General features: G+C 34.7%; 1 protein-coding gene across 1 annotated transcript in view; it reads right to left on the reverse strand.

The window, feature by feature from the left end:
- LOC106660788 overlaps positions 1 to 26,681 on the reverse strand; it is a 666,377-nt gene that overhangs the window by 611,372 nt on the left and 28,324 nt on the right. The gene's annotated exons all lie outside the window — the stretch shown is intronic.

Consider the following 26,681-nt stretch of genomic DNA (forward strand, 5'->3'; position numbering starts at 1 on the left):
TTCCTCCTTTAGATTTGGCCAGAAATATTTTTATTCCACTCATCAAGAATCCTTGTAAAAAGCAAAAAGTATAAAAAAAATAATAAAGTTAAAGTAATTAAAAACATCATCTCGTTTATCCTTTTTACAAATCCAGGAGGAAATTTCAGCGTGCATCTTAAAACTATACTTTCGGTACTACATTACATTGAATAATTTCGTACCATGAAAAATTTATTAGGCAATGCAATTGAATTTGCAATTTGCATTTAATACAAGTAACCGAAACATCTTGTCATGGCTGTAGCTTCAGGCCGACGGCAAAAAAAACCGTTTGTGCTTTAGGAAACGTCCTTGGGCCCCGAGCAAATGTTTATCAATGTAAGTATTGGTTGATCTTTTAAACTGGAAAGCCACACACAAACAGATGTACAATGAGAATTGTTTTATTAATATTTACTTTTTATTTTGTTTTATTGTAAAACGCATTTTCGTACTAAAGCAAAGAGCGCAAAAGAAGAAGAAGTATCATGGCATATCCGATCATCATTCTATTTCTCAGAACGTCTTTCTCTTCAAAATGTCTGAATTAAGGTATCATTAGGTAAGACAGGGTTTACAGATATACAGTAGAACTGGCTCATAAGCGGACACCACTCGGGGATTTGTCAGCTTATTAGGAGGGTCCACATATAAAAAAAAAATGAAATGTTTGGATTTCCACTTGTAGACACACTGAAAATGGCGAAATATCAAAACGCTTGTCAGACCTATCCAACGATCAAATTACGGAAAAAATAAGTACAAGTAAAAAATGATTAAAAAATGTACACGGATCCATGCAAAGACGTTAGTTTTCTTTTTCTCACGGACTTTTATGACTTAGACAATTTCTCTGACAAAGAATCGCGAACTGATCTTCGTATCGGGTTTTCACAATCAACATCCAATCACTTAATTACAGAACTGAGTATTGGCCAGGAATCGCCAAGGCGTTCGTGATAAGCGTGGCTTATTAAGACAGTGCGCTTGGGGAAGTTCGATTGCATTTTAGATAGAATTTTATTGGGCTGGTGCAAAAATAAAGCAGGTTTTGAAAAGGCAGTCAAAACTATTTGTATTATTTATAAAATAAAGAACATTAAGAAAATTATTTTCTATTCTTTCTAATCTATACATCTTTGCCAACGTGTATTACTCTTTTTTTACTGTGACATAAACATTTTTATTTCGACTCACAATAAAATCTTGGAATGCGTTTTTGGGTTCATCGCGTTCGCTAAATATTTTACCATCAAGAAGTGAACAAAATGCCTAAAAAAGTAACTAACTCTGTAGGCGAGAAGTAGGGTGAATATGGAGGGTGCAGCAAGGTTTCATATAATAAGTCCTTAAGTTTCTGCTGACATGTTGCGTTATCGCGAAGAAGAATCGGCCCTTACGGTTTACCAATACTAGAGTTTCTCGTGCATTTTGTCAATTTCTTGGCTTATTTCTCTGCTGTGTGAACAACCCCAGCAGTTCACCACCAAACAGTCACCATAATTTATTGGGAGCAGATTTGGTTTCGGGAAGTGTTTTAGCGCTTCATACTTCTCCAACCACTGTTCTGTACGCCTCCTGTTATCATACGGAATCCATTCTAATGGCACATGATGATTCGATCCAGAAGTGGATTATTTTAATGGCGCAACAGAAGAGACATCCAAATTTCGAAGCTTCCTGCGTACCCATCATACCCACTTGTCGAGCTTCTTTAATTTACCAATTTGTCCAGAACGGAAGGTCTACCGCGACTTTACCTCTCTTCAAGATCGAAATCCCAGAAACCATCGGTGCACCGTGTATAAGACTATATGGTCTTATATATGGTACATGTGATGCAACAGCAACTGATCATGTTGCGAGCAACACGAATAAACGTTTTGTGGTTTATTCTGGGGTGATCAGGAAATTTCTGGGAATACAACTCGACGCTCGACGCGCAATAATCACACCACTATCAGTAAAGCAGTCTTACATATCAACTCGCTATTGATCGGGAAAATGTGCTTTTCGGTTCATTTTGAATCGATTACTGAATGTAACGAATAGGTACTATTGTAAAATTTATTCAGCTCCAGAAATTATACACTATTCGTATGGCTAGTTGCGAAATAGCTACAGATATAGTTGGGAATCGGGAAAGTCGGGACAAAATTCACCAATTATTTTCAAGGCTCTTAGTACGCCTTAGAGAGACCAATAATGCTGAATTATTCGAGAATTTAAGTCAGGAATGGTTTCTTCAGATAAAATCCTAAATAAAGCGCGATGTGTATGACATTTGAAAGGACTTTCCATCCCCGATTGAAATAGTAACAAGTAGGCGATTCCATGATGATTTGCTTCGCCCGCCGTAAAACTAGGGGCTTTTAGGTGATCATTGGGACGTAAAACGTGCCGTCATAGGCGCGATTAGATCGAATTGGGCTATCAGAATCACAAGCTTTCAGCGAATTCACTTGATCCTAAACGCAAAATGTTTTCTTGAACAAGTATGGGTACTCGTTTCCCAAGGCCTTGCGAATGAAATCACAGGTTTATGCGACTTAAAGATAAATTAAGGTGTTTTGAATGTTTAGCTTGTTCTAAATAAATTAAAATTGTTCAGGTATACACCTCAATGTATTGATTGCAATTACAGGATAAATGCTCTTCCACATACATATGCACTTACTTCTCCGTAATTCATAGGTAACATTCTCGGAAATGGAAGTCTCTCTTCACTCCGGTTATAACCATAACTCATAATTTATAACGTTGCTTAATATGTACTAATACTTTAAAGCAAATTATTCTAACCTTCACTTCACCTGTATAGGTATATTGTATGGCCATATAGAGGCCTATAATTTTCCTCACATTTTACCCGCTGAGAGAAAGAGGCTCTTCCTTCGCCTTCCTTTTTGAGAGATCACGATCTTAGCTTGCCACATACGTTTGTACAATGCCTCAGTTTATCTTATCATCCAACTTTAGCTCACTCTCCTGTGCTGTTTTTGGTATGGTTTTTGTGTTACTTTGCTGTGTTTTCCTTGAGCCATTAGATAATAGGCAATCCTGGACGAAATTAGCATACGCATTTAGTCCCTTTATAACTGTCCTACAGTCCGAAAGTATTTATTCCGTGTACCCTTCATTTTCCTCTTAATTAACTCCTGTGCCTTGGACCTCGACTTGGGAGATAGATGGAACCAGTCCGGGTTTTGGTAGGGTGTAATACGGCCCTTTTACCCCTATCTGTACTCACTCCCTCGCTATTTCATCTTTGATCCATCAAAAGTAGGTGTGGGCGACGTGGGGTTTTAAATAAGCGTGGACTGTATACTAACATAAATTAACATTTTATTTTCACACAATTTACAACAATACCGACATGGTACAATGTAAGCACGAGCTCAGAACAAAACAAAACAATAAGAACTTGAGATGGTACTTCGTCTAATTATCTACTGGCGCGGGAAGCTGGAGGGGCCCTTTTTAAATGACGAGTTAGTTACAATGCACACAGAACCTCAAACTCGGGTTTTTTTGTTTTTTTCTTCCAGAGTTAACCGTTGAAGGACCACTAGGAAAGTTGAGGTTTCGTCTCATTTTCTCAGATGTTATAACCAACTCATTTATTTTAATTTTCTCTAGAATGTTGTGTTGCCTTCTCTTTAGAACTTGATTTATTTACTTGTACCTCAGATATCACTTGACACATTGGAAAGTCATCTTTTTGTACATGTATTCCATCGCTGTAGTAGGACATCGTCCCTGTCATGTTAGGTCTGTAGACTACAGTTAGTTTTTTGTCTCATTATCTGACCGCTGTGGTGTATAACCAATTCGCAATCCGTGGGTTTATTCCCCTTTAAATAAAATTTAAAAATGCTGAAATAAGAAATGGTTTGTTAATTAGAATAGACTTTTTAAATCCTAGAAACAGAGTAGTAGTAGATAGGTTTTGTTATATTAACGATATGAATAGCACAGAAACTCACTCAAGTACAAGTTTCATTAGGGGACTCTGCGTAGAGACTTTGGCGGAGTGTACCGCAACTTTGCTGACTTGTCATTATCATTTCCTTATCCACGCTCAGACAAGTAAAGTCCTTACGGTAAAGTAATTCCTGTTAAACTAGAGGGTTTACTTATGAACTACCCCTTTCATCGACAAGGAGGTCAGATCGTTTGTAGTTGACCAACAGATTTGTCAAAAATTCTCTTGATAAGCAGTTAAAAAATCAATTTTAAAAAAACAATAGACCAGGTCTGCCAAGGTAGATCAAAAGAGAGTCGATACTTAATATATGAATGTGGTTCGTTTATGGAAACCACAGGTTTGGAACAATTTTTCTAATGAGGTTATTTCTTTCAATATTTGAGGGGATCAGTTTTTTACTGAAGAAACATGTGCAATGAACTTGAGAATGGGTGGTAATCTACGACTGGTGAAGACCCGTCATCAACTTTGTGATACGTTACTTAAAAGGCATGCAGAATAAAACGACTAACCTATGCAGCACTATAAAATAGTTGAAAATAATAGTTCAAACCACAAACTGTGAAGTCATTCAATCATATCCATCTTTGGTTTAATATACAATGCCATACTGACAATTTTACCCCAACTTACGTAAACTTAAACTTGACCCAAATGCAGGACTGCCATAAAAGCAGACAAAAAAACAAATAAAAGCAGAAATCCACTACTAATACATAAAGAAAATAGATTGATCAAAGAAATCCTGGGCTTACACCTAACCATCGGCAATGTACTCCCCCAGCAAGAGTATCCGACTTCCAAAAAACCACCCCTGACAAAAAAAACACTAATCTTTCAAAACACAGGCCCGTCAATGACCTATACATTTATATATCTCACACAATTAAAATTCAAGACTACCGAAACAAATCTACTTCAAAATGAACTAATCCATAACAATAAAACCAAACACCGAACTCAAACCATAGTAGTCGCAGAAATAGCCATTTGTTGCTACCCAAGGACATACAAGAACGAACAGCCACCATAATAAACAAAAAAAATCTCAAACTTTTTCCTATACAAACGCAGACGAAAACTAAGAAACAATGTCTTGATTGACAAGAAAGCAGTCAAAAGCAACGCTACAGTTGCCATGGCAAAACAGGTTACGTTACAAAAAAAATTAGAATTCATGCAAAACGTAAACCACAGCCGGAACAAGAGAGAGACCCTACACAAAATGTCGAAAATGCGTTAGAAAAACAATAAAAATCCGCCCCCTAATCATTAACGCCACAGAAACACATACACATGAATCCCAGACACCACACTCCCAAAAAGACACAAACCTAACAATCCCATTGGACCTATATTGACCAATAGTCGATATAGCCCAGCCCCTGCATACGAATTATCAAAGCTTGTTGCAGACATCCTTAAAATCTAAAAATCAGCGAGTAAAAACAAATAAGAAGCAACCAAGTGGCACGGTAACAAAGTGGCTTGTATTCTCGTAAGACACGGTTCTCCCCAACTGATGAAGTGGAGTTAATGCAATCAATTCCACAAAAGAGAAGTATTAACCTACTTTCATTGCTAAGTTTGTTGTACGAAGTAAAAATAGCTCCTCCCCCATTTCCATATAACTGGAACCTGGAAAATGGAGTTTAAATATCTGCGTATTTGAGGCTTAACAAAAACAGTAATCCTTGTTTTTGAAAGCATTCTATTAAAACAAAAATAAATCCCCTTCCAAGAAACGGGTTCAGGAATTCCTTCAATGAATTCTTTATTAGTAAATTAACAAGATATCTTAAGGAGGCACCACCACAGACTTGGGAAAAGGGCGGGTCCATTAAAAAGCAAAGGCTCAACCATCAGAGAGGCCTCAGACATGGAAATCAAATGTAAATCCTAAGTGGCGCTCCGGGACCTCCCCATCGCCCGAGTGTTTTGGTTAGAGCAGAATTACATCAACAAGGATTACAGCAAGTCTGAGGTTTAGTTTCCAACTCGGGGCATTGCCCCAATTTGTGCCTGTCGTACCCATTCAAATTCTTTTAGACGAATTGGAGGGATTAGTTTCAAATGTAAAATATCCCAGTATAACTTGAATTTCATTTTTTTTTTCTTAACCGGGGGTTTCATTATTTTGTTTATTGAACATTGAGACAATCTTACGGCCTCATTTGCTCTTATTTCACGTCATTAACTCAATCCCTCTCTTAAAGTTAGGCAGTTTCGACTTAGTCATCATCCATAAATATTGGTAATCAGAGAAACACGCAGCTCATCGGCACAAATCACACAAACCCAAACGCATTAAAGTCGATAAGAGTAATAATTAGTACTTCAAAAATATAAATTTATGTTTTGACGCAATTACATGAGAAAGGTTGCATAGGAAGTTAAATGCCTTTCAACTTCAAAGACATCATGCCAGACATCATTAATAGGAAATTGAGACATACTCAAGTCCCATTAAAAATTATACAACTTAAGCAAATTTCGAAAATCAATTGAAGAAAATAGAAATAAATGATTTATTGTATTAATTTGCACTTGCAATTTACCATTCAGAAGCTTTTTGAGGTCTGGTTGCTCAACTTACATTAAACCAATTTATTTTGTACTGGAATGTTACAATTTAAAAAAAAGATGCCTTATTTTATAGTACTGTTAACTCAATTTAACTGTTTCAAATTAAACACTTGTTCATAATTTTTGTTAGTACATTGCTGTTAACTGAAATTAACTTACTGTGAAAACACCAAACCCGAAAAAAACAATATCAAAAGTAAATAGATATTAATTAAGGCTTTTAGTTGAGATGAAAAAAAGTTAATGGCACGAGCGGGATTCGAACCCACGATCTTCGGCTAGATACGCCTGCTGCTCTACCACTTGAGCTATCGTGACCTCGATCCACTCGGACATCAACTTCCTATCTCAACCCCACTTTATGAGTTTTCCCGCCTTTTTGCCATTTTTCTAATGTCGTGTAATCGGTTTGGATTCTCGACAACAATTAAAATGGCCACGGAGAGCTTTAGTGAAGTGTACTTCATATTAATTCTTTAAATTCACTAATTCGTGGTCCGCTTGACCAATTAAACCATTACAATTAATTAAGGTTTTTAGTTGAGATGAAAAAAAGTTAATGGCACGAGCGGGATTCGAACCCACGATCTTCGGCTAGATACGCCGCTGCTCTACCACTTGAGCTATCGTGACCTCGATCCACTCGGACACTAACTTCCCATCTCAACCCCACCTTTTGAATTTTCCCTCCTTTTTGCCATTTTTCAAATGTCGTGTAATCGGATTGGATTCTCGACGACAAATGAAATGGCCACGGAGAGCTTTAGTGAAGTATACTTCATTTTAAATCATTAAATTCACTAATTTCGTGGTCCGCTTGACCAATTAATACGTTACAATTAATTAAGGGTTTTAGTTGAGATGAAAAAAAGTTAATGGCACGAGCGGGATTCGAACCCACGATCTTCGGCTAGATACGCCGCTGGTCTACCACTTGAGCTATCGTGACCTCGATCCGCTCGGACATCAACTTCCTATCTCAACCCCACTTTATGAGTTTTCCCTCCTTTTTGCCATCTTCATCTCAACTAAAAACCTTAATTAATTGTAATGATTTAATTGGTCAAGCGGACCCCGAAATTAGTGAAAGTAATTAGATAGTCGAATATTGTAAGGTTCTATCCAATAGCCCTGATTTTGATCATGCTTTCCTAATGAGCAAGTGAAAATGAAAAACGGAAATTTATGTGTTTTTCAGTCTGGTCTGCGATGGATCCAACTTCGGGCTATTTATATTTTAAAGAAGATTTAAAAATAAACTTAGTAAATAATAACTTAAATGTCAATGAGTCCTACATTTGGCCATAACTTTTGAGTAACAAAGCGTATTTAAAAAATCATTTTTGCGTTTTTCTCACCTTTGAAATATGCAACAACTAATATAGCTTAAAGTTAAAAATAATTAATTTGTTGGAGAACCGAACCAAACGAACTTATAAATAACTTAAAATAATCCAGGAAAAATCAATATTCGCGTACTTTTTATTTTTTATATACTTTGAATATTTAAAAAAGTAAGTTTGAGCATTGGCAGGTATATTAGTTTATATATACATATCAGATGACTCCGTGACTTGCTTTATGGTTCTAATCACCTGTCTTTATCTTTTTTACTATTCCCATTCTCACTCTCTCTCCTTCACTCACTCACCCTCGCGTTTGTATTTCACAAACTTTATTATATTAACAGCGATTGTTTTCACCGTTTTTTCGTCAATGACAAATCTTTTACTCCCCACTTTAATAGATTCATTGTCAGATATGGCAATCTACTCAAGACGAATACGACCATTAATCATTTTTGAGGGCATGAGATATCACATCATGAGCAATAACGACTCTAAGATACTATAAGACCCGCTCGTGACACTAGCTTTTTTATCTCAACCTAGACCTTATATAAAAAGTATAATTAATTAAAGTAACAACAATTTTTTTGTGATCTTTATAATAACGTCCACTATAAGAATCATGAAGTGTGTTGATTTAGTGTAAAGCCTCGTATCTCAATTAAGCATCATCTGCAGGGCTTAGTTATTCTTGAGGGTCTAAATCCCCAAGGGCTACGAGGGAAACTAATGAAAAAGTACAAAAGAAGGTCCTCTCTGTCGCGACTATATTTCCTGGATAAAAAGCACTTCTAGAGTTAATGCCCAAATCCTCAAACTCTCGGAACACTTAGAACGACCTCGGTCTTAACGCTTTAATAAACCAAAACCGTAACGCCGGAGACGCCGGTATTTTTTTTTTCTTCTCCGAGATCTCTCAAAACCCGGACCATTAAACCGGGAGGATACGTCTTCTAAACGTATTACGAAGAGCTGCGCGACTACAAACTTTTTAATGGAAATCAGTGGAATAGCTCATAATCCACGACCTTATTAAGTTATAATTCATTTGGTTCACAAATCAGCCGCCCTTTTAGTCTCCCCATCCTCTTCAAGATTTCACTTTTGGGACGGCGAGAGCGAGAGGAGTCTTTAATTCCAACAGCAACCCTTGCATAATAGTTCAATTTATTGAAAAAAAAATGAACACTTCTATTTCTTAAAATTATGTAAGATAAAACAGTTTTACGCTCCACCTTCTTATTTTAATCTGAGATTTAATTTCTTTTCGAATTTTCTCTAATAACCTGAACGATATATGACTGAATGAAAGGGGATTTTACATTAATCATCAATTTTTAATATTTATTTGATGTCTTAGAAAAATTTCACTGTTTTGTATTTAAATTGGATTATATAATTATTCACTTCTTTAATTTTGTCTAGGTAAATTCGAATTCAAACAAGAATATTATTAAATATATTTTATATATAAAATTCTTTTTTTATAACGAAAACAACGAAAATTCAATGACAATCAATCATGTAAATTTTTGATTACTATAAACTTTTCTTGCAAAATGCTCGGTAAAAATATGCACTTTTTTAGATAAATATGGAATTAAACGAATGATTAGAAATGTACTCTTTGACTTTTTAATGCTTGTAGTGTGATCGTTCGAGCATCCCAGTTACTGACAGGCGCTTTGGGAGTTTCGGTTTCTCTCCATCTCTAGTGAGGTTTATGACGAACGAAAACAAGGAAGATTGGTAGAACAAAATGAACGAAATTGAAAATAAAATTAATCATGAAAATTTAAAAAATATTTTTAACGCCTGCTGCACTTTCGTCGTTTTTGATCATTTTGGCCTGCCCATCATCGCAGTTTTAAAATAGACTTCCAGCAATCTTCAGTGGCAAACCAAAAAGATCAGACTGGCGTATCACCAGAGATGGTGAGAAGCCGAAACGTGTCAAGATAAACAGCAACGATAGGCGGACGAAAATGACAGGCACGACCCAACTACAAGTCCATCTCGCCGCAATTCCCAAGGGATAATCTTAGAATTCATCTGTTATCTGTTTGTTTGATTTTCTTCTTTTTCCACCTCTTTCCTCTCCGTACAAGAGGGAGACCATATAACCCGACATGTTCTACATTTATTTTATTTTGTGCGCAACATGTTTTTAGTTTTGAAACTAAGCTTCCCTCCTAATTCCTTGCTGGGAGCTAAGTAATTAATAAGTGTGTGGTGATTAGTGACCGTTAATCGATATTTATTTAGAAATCGTGAGATGCTATCTGGTGAGATGTAGGTTTCAAAAAAACATTTTCTTTATCGTGACAACGTTTCGATCTTTATTGAGATCATCTTCAGGGCCTGGGATTTACAAACATTGTTTACATATTACAATTACATTTTGGATGTGGAAAAGTGAATTTATACAATGCAAAATATATTTTATATATTCAATCAAAGTATTTCTACTCACTCAAAGTGTTTGTCTTCTGTGTAATTGTGTCATTCTTGCGTGTCGTGTCGAGAGTGCCAGTGACTTTTCCACATCCAAAATGTAATTGTAATATGTAAACAATGTTTGTAAATCCCAGGCCCTGAAGATGATCTCAATAAAGATCGAAACGTTGGCACGATAAAGAAAATGTTTTTCTGAAACTTACATCACACCAGACCGCATCTCACGATTTCTAAATAAAAAAAAAGTAATTAATAAGATGAAAAGAAAAGCTATAATCTATTGTGAGGTTTATTTTTTCATGAACCTGTAGCTTAGTCGTTTTCAATCATTTTGACGAAAAATTGTTTGATGAAAATCTACAATATAGTCACTAGACATTCAACTCGAAAAAACTCATGGCTTACATAAATTAACGCTTCACACGTATGATATAAATCATTTAAAACACTAAAGAATTTGAAAAGGAAAATAATGAACGAACAAAATGTCCTATGGACCAACGCAAACCCTTGCTTTCATTTATTTTGAGATCAAACATCATGCCCTCTAATATTATGCAATGACTTGTTTTTATTAATAAGCCTATGAGCTAATGTTTAAATATAAACAATTTGTCGTTGTAAAATAGCTTGCTAGAGTTTAGATATATAATTTAACAACTACGATTTAATCGAATTTTTTCGAGCACGATGACGAGAAGTTTGGTTATGACCGATTTTATGAGAATTATTACAGTTACGACTTTTTTCATGTAAATAATGCCCGAAGTCTGTAAAGTTGTGACACTGAAATCTGCTTTATCTTGCGAAAGTTCGGCGTTTCAGTATAATAGGCACCTCCGCATAAAAAATTCTTTCTATCACCGAGTTGAAAGAGAACTTCTACAAATGTACCCCATTGGAAAAGAACAAAACCATGATTTTTCTGTTCAATGGATCTAAAGAGAGAAAAAGCTTGACTGATGACGATTATAAACAGAAGCGGCTGGGTTCAACATTAGCCGTTTTCATCCTCATATTCCCGAATGCGGAGCTCCGAGAGGGTATAACTTCGGACGGAGACATTTTATGAAATATGTATCCGAGCATATGTGTTTGTGAAATAATGCCCGACTTTCGGGTGTGTGCGTGCTGGAGCCTGAGGGTTGGGGCGCAGAAGATGAAATGCGATTTTATCAGGTGCGTTGTTGGTATGAGGTGTGCAGGCCCTTCAAGGGGGTTGGAACACCTACATATTTATATGCCTTTTCACGCCACCCGGATCACACCAGGGGTTTCGGGGGGAAACGATGTTACGGCAACAAAACCGTGTCGGAATCTCAAAAAAAAATTGACAGATATTTTTCAAAAAAAAAAATATAAATTTATTTAAAGCCATTTCTAATATGACTGCCAAAAAGCTCAACTTTGTTGTAAGAACGAGTAATCCATTATTCAATTTATTCAAACTATACCTTTACTTCTTCACTCTCGCCACCTTGTACTGGTACGCCAGGAGGAAATATTATAATTTCCACTCCCTGCAATATGGAGAGACTTGCAAAAGGCGACAGCAATAGCAAACCCGCGATGGAAAAATAATGCAATGTGAACAGAAACACATGTTCTCGGTTAACTCCTGTTCTAGTTTGAAATGCCTTTTTTTCCTTTAACAAATTATCGTAGCAATTATTCACATGTGCGTGTAAATAATTACTTAAGTTTCAATTTCAAAATTAAGACAACCCGACACAATTTAATTAAAAAAAGATATATTTGAACGGTATCTTTTAAACAACTAGGTATTTTTTAAAAACGTTCATTGGTTATTATGGTTTAACTGAAAGTTAGTTCATAAACATATCCATTTAACTATGTAGTCAAACAGTTTGGTACCAAAATGTAACCAAATGTGCTTGATGAACTAAGTATTTTAAACTCAGTGCTTATTTCTCTGCTGCAGCAATCAAAATCACATACTGAAAGGTATGTGTATAGACTGTAATGATTCCTATAAACAGACCTTTAATTTTTAAACGGAATTAATTGGCAGTCAAACTACGTTTAACTTATCAATCTGTACATTTCTGTTCTGTTTGGTCAGACTATCCTCTTTGATTCGGTGATCAAATTGGCAGACCCAGTACTGAAGATGGTTAGAAGCTGCAACAAGTCTGACATACCAAAATGGGGGGAAAAAATATTGAAAACGACTGCTTAATAAATCATATTGTTAGTATGCCTATATTGACTGTAGGCAAAGCATGGCAAGAAGTTCATAATAATTAAACACCGTTTTGCCAGGTACAGGTTTAATGCTTTTCTGCTACGACTAGTAATACAAAATAGTGAATTTTTTAATTTATGAATTGTGAAAAATCACTGTGTAGTCTGCGGGTTGGTAACCATGTAATTTTTGAAGATGGCGAAATGCACAGAGACAGACCCGGCGAAGATAGTAAACAAAATTATTGGTACCGAACAAATGAAAGAAATACATTCGTAACCGTTTGTCCTTTTTTAATTATAAAGAACAGTTCAATTTATATTTATCGCTTTTGATCTAATAAAAATAAATTGTTAGAAAATTAATTAAAACAATAGGCCAAAGATGAACACATTTTTTCGAGAAGTCATACCAAAATGCATATCACAGTGAGTATCAGAAAGTCATCATAACAGACAGTATATAGCACCTAAATCCACCCCTACTAAGATGGATATAAACAAATAGCAAATGTAAAAACATTGATAAACAAACGGTAAAAAATAACATCAAAATCTGCTAAAATGAGTGATCTACAAAGGACAAAAATTGTATTTTAATTTATTTATAATTTTTATCTTAAATATTTTAAATGTTAATTTTACTAAAAAAATGAGGCGGAATTAAAAAAGTTATGAAATTAGCATCTCGTATTTTCTTTCTTACTCTATATTTCTCTCTCTCTCTCTCTCTCTCTCTCTCTATCTATCTATCTCTATCTATTTATCTATCTATCTATCTATCTATCTATCTATCTATCTCTGAAATATCGATCTATTTTCCTATCTCTTATCATCGTTATTACTTTGTCTTCAACTTTAAATTATAGTTCACTAATTTCGTGGTCCGCTTGACCAATTAATATATTACAATTAATTAAGGTTTTTAGTTGAGATAAAAAAGTCAATGGCACGAGCGGGATTCGAAGAATGGCAAGAAGGAGGGAAAATTCAAAAAGTGGGGTTGAGATGGGAAGTTAGTATCCGAGTGGATCGAACTCAGGATAGCACAAGTGGTAGAGTAGCGGCGTATCTAGCCGAAGATCGTGGGTTTGAATCCCGCTTGTGCCATTGACTTTTTTATCTCAACTAAAAACCTTAATTAATTGTAATTTAAATTATAGAATTATAAGAAGAGGTGGACCATCATTCGAAATGAACCAAATAGGCGCGTTGGAACAGTAATTTTATATTTATTGTATTTTTATGAATTGGTATTATTTACTATTTACTTTTTAAAAGATAAGATAGCAAACCGGAACATTTCAAACTTAAGTATTAACGAATCAGTCTTTTTTTTTTTTTTTAAATTTGGTACAATTAGGTCTCGGGCCGGGTCGTCCGAAAGGCTATTGCGCGTCAAGAGCAGATTCGTAGATGGCCCCCCGAGAATCTGAGCCGGAAACAAGGATTCGTCCTTACGCGATTAAGCATAGGCCATACGCGGTTGACACACGGGCACCTGCCCTTGGGTCAAACCCCGCGCAGGTGCCCCTTATGCAGAGAAAGGGTGCTCGATGTGTCCCACATACTGGAAACATGTCATGCCTTGGCTCCCTACAGGGAGCGTGCAGGCATGCCATCCTATCTGAAAATGGTACTCGAGCACTGCAGCGGCTTTCTGGGTCCCCTGTTCCGCTTTTTAGGGGAAATTGGTTTTTTTTATTGTATATAATGTCTTATGTGTCGTGTGTCTATATGTTTTGTCAGAGTGCATGTATTTATTAGCGTGAATGGCGATGTGTGAGGGTGAAATAAAACGTCATCATCGCCCCTCGAACATTGAGAGTGTATGAGTGTGTGTTCGGGGTCGATGGCGGAATATTTATAAAACTACCCCATTGACCCCAATCTAGTTCAGTTTAAGTATATTTCGGTGGAGGAATATCAAGTATTCCACCGACCAAACGGAATGAGTGTACTGTATGGAGGTAATTAAGTGTATGAATGTATTTATTTGTATGAATGTAATGTTTGAAAGGGTAAATAGAATATAGACATATTTTGGGGCTGAAATGACCTAGATGTCGGATGCCCCAGTCAAAAAAATAAATAAATAAAAACAAAAATAAAAAAAAATTTGGTCTCGGTTTGTACGATTTGAAGATCGATAACTATCCTACTAAACGAATGCTACCCACGGCCAGGTAATGGCTTCAAGAAATGCGATTAGCTTTTTGTTGTGCTTGGCATTTCTGGGTGTATAAATCAAGTACTATCAAGTTTAACCCTGGACCACAGTTAAGCATGTAATATGACGATTGTCAAAACGAAACATTTTATACGTTATAGTCAGTAAACAAAATCTTAAACGAAAAAATAATAACAAACGTTGAATAGAAGAAAAAAATACTGTCAAAAACACTGTACAAAGTTAAAACGATTTCAAAGTACAATTATTTCTTGCATAAACTATTGGTACTATCTTACGGCAAAGGAGGGATAATGAGCGAGCTTCTCATAAACAGTGATGTAGGTATAAAATTTTTCTGTTTTTAAAAATTCTTTTCATCACTTTGTAGATAGCAGAGCGACAACAAACTTGAAAGAATGTCTTTTAAGCTGAGCTTATGTACGAGTAAACGCGTGGAATTCAGTGGTTCACATCTATTATAAAGAGCTGTACGAACATTACTTCAAAGAAGGAGTTAAAAAAAAAGAAAAAAGTTTTTTACAACCGGAGAATGAAGTGTCACATTTCTAGTGAAGTTTATTTTTTAGGGTTTAAGAGGGTGAACTATTTTTGCTCGCAGAATTATTTCAATAGTTTATCGTAACGTACTCTCTAGTAAGTTATTTATAAAATAAAATCTTTAAATAAAGCAATTTTATATGTAAGAACAAATAACCACTAGGTGTAAGTACCACTGAATGAATAAGCTGAAAAATAGTCTCTGCAAACTTAGTGGTAAAATGAAAAATATAGAAAACGGTTTCAAGTATCTTAATTATAGATCATAAAAAAATTAAAAATTCATTAACATTAACTAATTCTTGGTAGTATTATTTATTTATATAATTCACTAGTTTTCATGGTCCCCTTGACAAATTAATATCTTTCAATTAATTAAGGTTTTTGGTTGAAATAAAAATAGTGAAAAATGGCAAAAAGGAGGGAAAATTCAAAAGGTCGGGTTGAGATGGGAAGTTAGTGTCCGAGTAGATCGAAGTCACGATAGCTCAAGTGGTAGAGCAGCGGCGTATCTAGCCGAAGATCGTGGGTTCGAATCCCGCTCTTGACATTGACTTTTTTATCACAACTAAAAACCTTAATTAATTGAATAAAACAATCGTGGAATTATTTATTATTAAATAGCCGTAAGATTTTCACCTAATAAATTTTTTATTGAGCATTTTATTTTAATGCAAATTCTAACTTTGATATACCAAGGTAGGAACAGCGATCAAATTATCAAAATATTTATATTATAATATTTGAATTAATTTTCAGGTCGTGAATACTTTGTCAAACAGATTAAATGAATCAAACATGCCAAGTCTTCCAACAAACCTTCTTTTTAGGATTAAGGGCATTTTTCGTGAAGAAACGTTTTCGGTAGAGCTTAATGTTTAGTAAATCTTGGGTTAAAGATATTTTATTCAAATGGTTCTTATAATACACTTTACTTTGAAGACATTCTTTGCTTATGGAAAATCAATGGATGAGTACATTTCTTTCTCTACAAAGTGTTATAGTTTATACAGAAAACTATATTATTTTTAAGAAAATACGTGTACCTATTTTCTGTAGCTCGTATTGTCCTTCGGGAAGACATCTCATAATCACGCTATCCCGCCTTTTTCGATTTGTACCGCGAGATGATCATTCATACAAAAGCAGAATACTCGATATTCCTCAGGGTTGACGGTAATAAATTACATTTTGTAACACCACGTCTTCACACAATCAACATGCCCACTTGCCCCTCTCCAATTGCCAACTTTGGCTTCCCGAAAGGTCGGTGTGTAATGTACGTGAATTTTGGACATGATAAAAGCAGGGTGCAAGAGAGCGAACAGTTAGATTTTTCCAAACAGGTTTAAATGAACGTCACAACCTTATTTAACGATAATATAAAATTTTATTTATTGCAATATAGTTTCATAAGGGATTATATTATTTGATTTTAATTTCTTTTAAATAGCGGTTCGTTTTCTTTTGAGGATCTTGAAGATCCTAAATCCGTAATCAAAGATCTATGTACGATTAAAAATATGTTTAAACTACAATATTATAAAGTGGTTCGATCCTCATTCCGCGACACCCAACGGGCGTTAATTCGTTAAACCCTGCTATATGAATAGAATTACTTTACTTTGTTTTACTTGCTTATATTTATGTGGTAAATGCCTTGAAGAAAATAATACAAATTGGTCAAATTATAAAAAAAGTTAGAAATCTCAACTATGATTTTTAACACTTTCAATGAGGGTCTGTTTTTGCTGAAAACCCCCGTTACGGGATATATTTTTTTTATATACATATTTATTTGGTGAAGTACATAATAACAATTATTTACGCATATAAACATCATCTTTATCTTTAAAAGTTGGAAAAATCAACCAAGTTGGCTGGAGGTAATTTTACATCCCGCGTGAAAATTATGCAATCCGCACAACATGCCAAGTTTTAAGTGCTTATTTTTAGGGATGATTTTTTAATAAAATGAACATTTTGATATTATGTACAACAAATTACATTATGATAATATGCATAATTAAAAATATTAATTTAATAATTAAATATTAATTAAAACAAATTACATTAAATTAAAATTATGGTCACGTAAGATATGAATAAAGGATGAATATACACATACAAAAATAACATACACATATGAATCATATAAACTAAGTTTATAATGAATTTTATAATTAAATTATAACTAAAGTTATACGATTATTTAAAACTGGAAATTATACGTACAAATATTAAAAAATTATAAGTTCTGAAATGTCACATCTTCGTGGTAATTTTTAAAACAAACTCCGAGGTTTAAAAATGTACTAACTTCTGCTTTTCCGAGCCTTTATATCAGACAATGGAATCAAATCTTGTTTTTCTTCATCTTCGTTCTCATCATCGTCTCTATTTCTTCCTTCAATAGTTTTAATAAATCCTCGTCAGAAAATTCATTTAATATTAATTGTTCTTGAGTTTGAATTTTTTTTTTTTTNGAGAGAGAGAGAGAGAGAGAGAGAGAGAGAGAGAGAGAGAGAGAGAGAGGGAGAGGTGGCTCCCTTTTCAAATTCAACTGCTCAGTGGGACCATGCTGCTGGTACCTATCTATTTCTAAAATTTTATAAGGCATCTGGCTATAAACGAAAAATCACAATAAACAAATATTGCTTCCTCACTACTGACGGTTACTATTATTTTTTATTAGTTGTTTGTAAATAAAATATATTTTAAATTTAAAAAAAGTCATTACTTACATAAAAAATTCGGGCGAATGCTAAGGCGCAGATCTAGTTACGCCAGGAATGTATCAACGATTGAACGTTCTTTTCATAGATGCTTTTTGAAAGTTTATAGAAGAAAAAGTTATTTTATTTTGATTTATTGTACTTTCTATTATTTCTAAATAGAAATATTACTAGTACCTATTTTTAAAACAGTAAATTGCCGAATGATCGCGAAATCTAAACAAAAGTGGAAAAACGCCAACAACTACGGCTCAAATGAAATTAATCGAAAATAATTTGTGCCATAAGGTAGGTAAATTCAAACCGAAGGTCTGGTGATAGGAACATTTGAGAAAACAAAAATACCGCCATCTAAGGCAACTAATAAGTCTAGAACATTTTCGGACAGTAAGGTGGAAACTTTATCTCCTATGCTTTGAAAGTGTTAAGATAATTTAATTTGTATGGCACGTAAAAGGAGTTATGAAATACTTATGACTTCTTTTAGATTTGCACGTTCGTCCTGAAAAATTGACGTAAAAATGATAAGTTTCTAATATTACATTTAAGTATGTAGATGGTCCCTTTTTCATTTTGGATGGTAAGGCAATATAGAATGTGAGAGTTAATACTTCCCCATAGTGTGATTATCTAGGAATTAGAATCTTAAAGTGACGATATGGAAATGGAGATTTCACTTGGCTTACCTTTCATGCTTTGAACACCTTGAAATAGACGGGAGGTGAATATTCATCAACACACGACATCTTCAAAGTTCAATTCAATAATAAATGAATCATTTGGGTTTAATGTTCTATCCCATTTTCCTTCGTACATTAGTCAAAAGCAGCCGCACGATAGTGCCACATCTTGACCTCGATATTCAAAGGTCATGAGTTTTCTTGATAACTTTCGGGTTTGGTGTAGCGTGAAAAGCAAAAGTTACGTCCGGACCAATAAATATTAAAGAAATTGAAGGTAATTTCTGAATAAAGGATTGTAAAAATATTTTAAACAAAAAATTAAATATTAAAAAAATTGGGAAATATAGGGAAAAATCTCATGCATTTTATATTCCTTTTAATATCGCATATTTAATTAAGTATTAGGTTATTGGTATTTATACAAATTAAAGTTAGAATATTTAAATTTTAATAAATCATAAACAAAAAGTTTAAATTCATTGTCCATTTGCCTTTATATTATACCGTTTAAAATGATTCCTGTCATACCAGAGGGTTATCGTTTAATTGGGTTGTGATGGATAATATTTTCTGTTTTTCTATTCTTTTTTGTCTTTCAATGTAAGTGGAAATGTGTGGTTATTAGTGACCGTTAATCGATATTTATTTAGAAATTGTGAGATGCGGTCTGGTGTGATGTAGATTTCAGAAAAACATTTTCTTTATCGTGCCAACATTTCGATCTTTATTGAGATCATCTTCAGGGCTTGGGATGTACAAACATTGTTTACATATAACAATTACATTTTGGATGTGGAAAAGTTAATTTATACAATGCCAAATATATTTTTTTTAATATTCAATCACAGTATTTCTACTCACTCAAAAGTGTTTGTCTTCTGTGTAATTGTGCCATTCTTGCGTGTCGTGTCGAGAGTGCCAGTGAGATTTTGCTATTTTGTGTTTATATATGTTATATACGTTGGTACACATTTTTTCCCTTCGTCGGCTCTTTTCACCTCAAAGAAGCCGAAGCCTTATACAAAAATGTCTTTTCTATACCGACATCCTTCCCACTCCTTCAAAATGCAACGTATATAAACATAAAAAGCAAAATCTTACTGGCACTCTCAACACGACACGGAAGAATGGCACAATTACACAGAAGACAAACACTTTGAGTGAGTAGAAATACTGTGATTGAATACATAAAAAAAATATATTTTGCATTGTATAAATTCACTTTTCCACATCCAAAATGTAATTGCTATATGTAAACAATGTTTTTGTAAATCCCAAGCCCTGAAGATGATCTCAATAAAGATCGAAACGTTGGCACGATAAAGAAAATGTTTTTCTGAAACCTACATCACACCAGACCGCATCTCACGATTTCTAAATAAATAACTAAAAAGTAAGTAGAAAGCAAAGTGATTAGAAATTTGGTTTCCTAGCTGTTTACTCGTTTATGTATTATTTTTGAAAATATTAGATTCCTTATTTGATTTAAACAATTATTATGTATAGCTGTTTGCATATTCAAAACAAGAAGGATGTTACAATTAATTTTGTACAGAATCTTATGCACAAAAATTTGGCGTTCATAAACATTATATTTTCTGCAAAGAAGGCTGAGAAGATAAATTAGTGTCACGAGCGAGGCTCTCTAAATAAATAAATAAAAATATTTTATTATCACTTTCATGATTACATTTTGGAGAGAAAAAAGCATGAATTTGCCCGTGTACCTTCATAATTCTCCTTAGGCAATTTCTGTCATCATGGCCGAGGTGTCATCACTTTTACTAATTACGTTATCCGATACATTGATTAAATTAAATGCCACCCTCGGAGTGATTCATTATACGGGAAAATATGGTTCGAAACCGATCCCGCACATCATCCGGCTTTGAATTATCGATGTAAATTTCGCGTCCGGTATGAAGGGTGAGAGAGGGGCTTATCGCAGAATTAGATTGAAAGCGGCATTTGTCCAATAACTCGGCACTTGTGACAAGGATCTGGACAGGTGGAGACAAATGTCCGTCTGGGAAATGAGAAATTTTCTTCAGCCCGCCCTCTGCACAGATGTTATCGGCCTTGTACGATTCCCCGGCTTCAAGTTGACTAGAGAACAATATATTACGTAAACTACTCGCATTTACTAGATTAGCATTACTTGATTTACTTGATTACTGGGTTAGTCGTACGAGAAATAAACCAAAAAAATAAATAAATACGATTACAAATATTACACAATATAAACAAATTGTATTACCATTCGGTTATACACAGTTATTAAAGTTAAAGTAAGGCGGTAGCCGAGTGGTTAGCATGAGAGACTCTCACGCCGCGGTCGTGGGTTCGATTCCCACCGTGCCCCTGGCCCTTTTTTCACAATAACCCCCCCAAATTTGAACACACATATAAAAAAAAAAAAAAAAAAAAAAAAAAAAAAAAAAAAAAAAAAAAAAAAAAAAAAAAAAAACAGGAATCTATAAAAATGACTTGTTCAAGATATAGAATTTGGTTTTATCAAAATATTCATCTAGAATAAACGAACCATAACAAATGATTGATTGAGATATATATCTTAACTCCGCACACATATGCACATACCTAAAATTTGTACAAATCTGAAGCTCTGGTATTTCGGGTCATATCAGTCCCGCCACCGAAATTACTTAAAAAAACGAGTTAGCTGTACTATACTATAGATATACAATAAAACAGACCTGTTCCCTTCAAAAATCGGAAGACAGGAGCCAAATGCTCGCTGTTGTGCTCAAGCAAAATTTTCATATCATGTGGCATCAGTGCTCCTTATATGAAGGCAAGGAATGCATCTATCAATTAAGTGGGCAGAGACCGCTAGAGCCGTGTGGTTTGACTCTAAGCTCTTAGACACCACAGTCGTAGGTTCGATTCCCACCATCGCCCCTAGCCTTTTTTTCACGCTCTCCTCAATTAATCAAAAATGCGCTGTGGCTAATATTAACAAAATAAGGCCTTTAAAACAAATCCTTCTTCTACGACTCATATCCACCTATCGATCGTGGTTTTGATACGTGGGAGCTTCTTGAAGTTACGACCTCCTGACTAATTAACTTTTGATCAAGATTTTTATTGCCATTCAGAAATCGTGAGATGCGGTCTGGTGTGATAGGTTTCTGAAAAACATTTTCTTTATCGTGCCAACATTTCAAACTTGATTGAGATCATCTTCAGGGCCTCGGATTTACAAACATTGTTTACATTTAACAAATCCATTTAGGATGTGGAAAAGTGAATTTATACAATGCAAAATATATTTTTTATATTCAATCAAAGTATTTCTACTCTAAATGTATTTGTTAAATGTAAACAATGTTTGTAAATCCCAGGCCCTGAAGATGATCTCAATAAAGATCGAAACGTTGGCACGATAAAGAAAATGTTTTTCTGAAACCTATCACACCAGACCGCACCTCACGATTTCTGAATAATTATCGATTAACGGACACTAATCACCACACATTTCACACACACGTTTTTATTGTCTTTTTAGCGTCAGAGGGCCGGATCGTGGGGTCAGGACCGGACGATCCCGGCCTTCCGAACTCGGTCGTCTTTTCATTAGTAGTACAGATTCAATAATTTTCAAGTATATTGAACTTTCTATCACATATTTGTATTCTTCCGAATGCAATTTGGATCACGATGGCCGAGTGGTTGGTTAGAAGATCCGGACCCTTTGCCACTGTCGGTTGCGTGTTCAAATCCTGGCATAGCCCATAGAAATTTTCGTGATAATAATTATAAACAAAAATATTGTAAAATGGTTTAAATCTACGTGCATGTTTAAACGTTTATAATAAATAATATTTAGAGATCACTAGTGATTAGCATACAAAACATTCAGTAGCAATTCCTTTTATTACGCAATTCAATTCGTTCAATTTATTTGTAAAATTTAACACTTTTGGTCACTGTAAAGCATCATATCAAAGACAATTACATCCAATTTAACCAATGTATTTAGCCCAGCGTTTGATTTCAAGTAAAAGATTGTGATGTTTCACTGAACTCGTAATTTTAATTTCAGCACAGCGATACTACCATGAAAAACAAGTTTCTGACCTTACTAAACTCCTAACCGAATTTTACCGAAATATTTAAGTATACAGTGAACCAGTACGTTATAATATTCTAAAATCCAACTTAAAATTAAAAAATACATTCTGTATCGAATCAAGAACTCAACCGATCGAATAGACAAACTCAATAACAACACATTCCTCCCAACTGAATACCTAGTCTATTTTGACCTAACGAATTTATACCCAGTTATCCTTTAGTATTTAGACAAACTATATAACTACAAATATCACTACAGAATATAATTTCAATAGTGATATATACATTTCAAAAGATGATATATATCACCCCCCCCTGATATATATCATCAACCCAACATCGTCCATTCTTAAAGAAGTATTTCTAAATCACTTCTAGAAGAACCAATTCACAATGGTCATGGATAAACCATTTATTTAAATACGTAAACGACAAACTTTATATTAACATAAAAGCTTCGGCCGAAAAAACAACATAGCGAGCTTAACAGAATACTCACACCAGCACAAAATTGCTGTACTAAACCACATGATCGACAGGCCGAAAACATTTCCTCTTAATACAAAAAAGGTATAACAACACCATTCACAAATTAATAAACCACAACAAAAAGTCAATGAAATAACGAAACTCGAACAAGAACGAATGCACGTACACTGCCAAAGGAACATCAACTCCCGTAGCGTCAACACCAAAAACTCACGTTTATAAGGACATGCATGGACAACCAGCCAGTCGGTTACTCACTGAAGATGGTGCAAAGTTGAAACATGTTTCAATAGCATACCAATTCAATAAACCCTTGCAGTGTAGACGGATCCTGTAAGTGACCGGTTTAACATGTGTGACTGACTCGCAGACGATCCATCAACTGTAAGTTTGCTCTTGTCTAAGAAAAAATTGACCCGTGTTGGCAAAGTTTTGCGATTAGATATAAATGTGTACAGAATATGTATATACAGAAAATATTCCAAATTGCAGACAAATTGAATGGACTAGTGTTCTTTTCTAAGTGATAAAAAAATTATTAATACTAACTTTACTTTAATCCATTAACGTTTAAAGAAGTTTATGAAAAAACTNTATATATATTTACAGCACACAATCGTTTTGAATTAAGATTGAACATTCTGGTTTTTCTGTTTAACTCCGAGCATGTCCAGTGGAAACTAGTTTGTGCCCAGTTGGTCGGCTTTATTAGATTAAATGACGGCTTTTTGTGACCTGAACCTTAGTAAAGGAGATAAAACACATGGGTTGATCCGTTGGGATATTGCTCTAGGTTTTGTCTCTGTTTTACCTGAAGATAACGCCCTGAGTCGTGGAATTACACGGAGACAAAGTCCAGCATGAAATCTTGAATGGATAACCGAGTGACTTAGGGCAAATCTGCAAAATATGATGATCCTGTTATTTCCCCTTCGGTGAATAAGAAGATGGCCATAATCCATTGTTCTCACGGATTTACCTCATAAAGTGGTTGTAACTGTAAAAAATGATTTGTATAACTACAATCAAAGTTTTCCTTTAGTGTAATGCCATTATAATACCTAATAATAGAAAAAAGAACAAGTTTTAAAACTCAATCTTAGGAAAACTTTCAGAAATGCAATGTAAACGTTCAGGATTTCCGCTTCCTTAATGAAGTAATTCTGCTTACGAGTGTGGTATTTAAGTCTATAAAGTAGCAAATTATATGTTCTGTTCTCTCTTTTTTTTTCTAGACATCATCGACATATGCTGATAGTCGCGTAAATATACGTGCCAGAATTTTTAATTCCTTAATGTTGAATATCATTTGTTCTTTCTTCCATTTTTTTAGTAGTCCTGCCTGGCTTACGCTCCTCGTGCTTGTTGTGCTCTTTAGTTACTCAAGATTCCAGTTTATGCCACAAAATGGATTTGGATCTTGTGCTTTTCTTAGGTTTCCTTTTTAGCTAGTATGACTCCTGCGTCGTTCCATGAAATTTTCTCGTAACCTGCGATTATATACACGTATTTTCTTTAACTGCACTATGATCATTTGCGAGGGTTTAAGTTGGTCTCACATACAACGCTTGAGACTTTCGTCGGAGTCGGTTGGGTTTCATTTTTTATGATTTATTTGATCACAAGTGGGGGAACGAATAGAACTACTTTTAACATGGTAAAACAACCCTCTCAAATTTTTCAAATATTTACAAAACCTACAAGTATGATTTACTGGTTCAAAATGCATGCCACTTATGAAGGATAACTCTGACGTCTGTTCCAATGTGAGAGTTCAAGCCGTATGACCAAGTTGTACGTAGTCGGTTCTAGTGTAAGACCAGCTTAACTCTTTTGGTCCGCCAAAGACGCGTTTTGGCTTTCTGCCATCTTCAGTTACAGCCGAAACACTTGACAGACCAAACGGCTGGACAAAAGAAAAGATAAGAAACTATCAAACTATAGATCCATCGCCCGACAGACTTAAAAAGGAAATCTGACAATTTATGTCTTATCTCCCTTCAGTCTATTTTAAAAACGTAAACTTCCTTGAGGAGGAGTGCGGATGGCCGCAACGGTTGATGCAGGGATTCTTCACTGGAAGGTCCTAGAAGACGATTGTCCCAACCTGGTCCATCAAAATTATCTTTTAAATCATGACGTTTATTCAGTTCTTTTGTCGTGATTACCTACCACCCGATTTATGTTTAAACATGAAGTTTCTAAAATGCGTACGTCTAAAATGATTGGGTCTCCAAAGGAGCGAAGAAGCGAAATAATCCAAGAATTATGTAACATCAATTTAAACTTTGTACACCCGTTATTGGTGCAAGGTTTCGCAATGCGAAACGAGATCAAATGGTGAGCAATCACCGTACTGTATCTCCCTCTTTTAAACAATGGTCCAACATCCGCATAAAAAAAAGGGTAGCTTTAAAGGTTTTAGAGGACGTGATTCGTTAAGGAGGTGCCCTGTTGCACTGCCAGTCGTAAAAGTTTTCGCAAACAAGAGAAAAATAGGACAATAGGTCGATCTAGGCTGTAACTCAACGCGAAGAAAGAAAAAGAGGTTAGTATTGCCTTAAGAGACCTTATCTTGTAGCCCAGTTGTAAATATCTGTCCGGATTTGGGTACGCTACGGAGCTCTTTAAGTATCCTTTATTAGGGGGCCGGAGCTATTACTTATTCCTCTTTGGGATTTGGAACGAGGCCAAACGGCCGTATAGGAAAGAGATTTTCTTCAGGCGAGGAAATAGAAAACTTTATTTGCATCTGTTTCCAAGGGATTAAAACCGAGAGACACATACAGAAGAATACTTTTTAAAATGGTTCCTCTCACAGCATTCTTATGATTTCAAAGCTCTTATTTAACCATTTTTTAACCTTTAGTAAAACAAGTACTAAACAAAACATTTAATTTAATTTTGTCCAAATTGTGTGTTGTCATAAATCTCACCGCTGGCAGATTGCTCGATTGACTCCTTTCTCGACTATCTGGATTTATATGGTTTATCTAAAGCCAATTTTAGGTCTCGTTTAACACGCTTCTTGGAAATTGGTTTTGGGACGTATCTTAAATTTTCATCAGGCTTACTTTTCCCGACCTACCTATTCCACCCACTTCCTAAACTTCCAGAGCTTCCAGAGTTGTTGTTCTTACGAGAACTCCTTCATTGATTCGAACCTTGGTGTAAACAATGAAACACGAGGAAAAAATCTGTTAAGAAAGTAGACATATAATTCAAATGTTTAATATTAGAAAATTAAAATATTTGTAAATAATAACTATTAGTCATTTATTTTACTCGGTTAGTGAAATATATTTAAATTTTTGTTTATTACTTATCCTGCCAGATCAGATG

Source organism: Cimex lectularius, unplaced genomic scaffold (assembly GCF_000648675.2).
Source record: "Cimex lectularius strain Harlan isolate CLEC.00 unplaced genomic scaffold, Clec_2.1 scaffold81, whole genome shotgun sequence".
In the NCBI taxonomy this organism is placed as follows: Eukaryota; Metazoa; Arthropoda; class Insecta; order Hemiptera; family Cimicidae; genus Cimex; species Cimex lectularius.